The sequence below is a fragment of the Cynara cardunculus genome (assembly GCF_001531365.2).
Source record: "Cynara cardunculus var. scolymus isolate 2C chromosome LG 7, CcrdV1, whole genome shotgun sequence".
Lineage (NCBI taxonomy): Eukaryota > Viridiplantae > Streptophyta > Magnoliopsida > Asterales > Asteraceae > Cynara > Cynara cardunculus.
Genome location: NC_037534.1, coordinates 11,063,013 through 11,064,852, shown reverse-complemented (window position 1 = coordinate 11,064,852; position 1,840 = coordinate 11,063,013).

Here is a 1,840-nt window from a genome sequence, read left to right as displayed (position 1 = left end):
GTTATAAAATTATTATAACAAAATTTATGTGTAGAAGTTGTATAAACTACTAAAAGTAAGGATATTATTAAAAAGTTGTATAAGTTAAGAATATAAAATATACTTTTAATAATTTATTTGATGCAAAAATAATATAATGTGTTTATTGGAATTGAATTACTACAGTTTGTACAAAGTTTTGCACCATTTGTTGGAAGAAATTGTGCAAATGATTGGATATGTACTAACACCATTTAAACAGTTTTACAAACCCTAAAATATATTTGTGTTTTTTTCCTGGTTGGGACATGTTTTTAACGTTTCCACCCAAGGCATCAAAAAGCTTTGGGCCGACCCTGTTTGTGTGAATATTGTTTTTCATAAAAACAATGACCTAACTTAACAATAGCTAATATAGGGGGTGTTTGAGATTGCTTGTTTAAAGTGTTTATTAACTTATTCCAGTGTGGTACCGGTAATAAGGAGTTTTTAGTGTTTGGATGAAAAAAAAGATAAATGCTTATTCCATCGATTTGGTGTGTGGTTTGACACCAATAACACACAACCGCACACCAAATCGAATGGAAGAGTTCTTGATTAGTCTTGATTGGTGTCGATCGGTCCCAATGGGTCTTCGATCGATCTTGAAGTGTTCTTGATTGGTTTCGATCGATTCACGGTCCGTCTCGATAAAAGTTGAAAGTCGTAGCGTATGGTTTTATGCACATAAACAAATGATAAATAAATTGATAGGTTCTCGATGGAAAATGAAGGTGGTAGGTTATAATTTAACACACATAAACACATACCAAGTCAATGAATGGATTCTTGAACTTTCTCGATCGGTCTCGATGGGTTCTCGTTCTGTCTCGATGGGTTCTCGATCGGCCTCGATGTGTGTTGGGTTACGGTAATGAAGAACGTGGTGTCTTACGACGATAAAGAAAGTGTTGAAGAAGGCGATGTCGACTTACGAACTTACAGTGTCAACTTGTTGTACACACTTGAACATACATAAGTATTCATAATGAATATAACACTATACATCATTTTACGTAAAAAACGGTTAAAAGGGGAAAAAAATACTATATCAAGATAAATGTCATACGTAATAAATGTATTTCATAATAGTTTTAGTTCATATACGATTATTTATTTTAAGTATAAAATAAAAAATGGAAAAGTAAGTGGTATGAAACAAATTATATAACTAATTATAAGAGTATAAATTGTAATTTAAATTTTAAAAATATTTGATCTTTAATATTATCTTGGGATGTGGAGATCTAAAATTATGAGTTCTACAGCTTTAAATTTGTAAATGAAGGGCGTAAAATAGAAATGAAAAAAAATAAGAAATATAAAACCAATTAAATACGATAACTATAAAGTATAAAATGAAAGTTTTAAAAATAATTCACTACGTATTTATGTTATTTAATAATATGAGATTAAATCGAAAAATATTCAATATTAGGCTCATTCTGAAGACAATTGATAAGGCGATTATAATGATATAATTTGTAAAAAGTGAAACGTATTTTTTAATATATTTTAGTTAATACTAGAAGGATACTCGCACAATGTAGCGAGATACATTTCAATTTTAATATTTTGTTTTATTATTTGTCCTTGTCGATATAATACGGTTTTACATGGGCTTTGAAAAAGCAATAATGTTTTTATTTTTGAATAAAATATAAATTTAAAGATTTCATAAAACCTTAAAAAAATATATATCGATATTAGTATCAAACTAACTATATAAAAATTCTCGTTATTTGTATAATTTTTTTAATTCAATTTCTAATTATAATTTAATCTATATTTAATAATGAAATAATTTAGTTTTGATTTAATA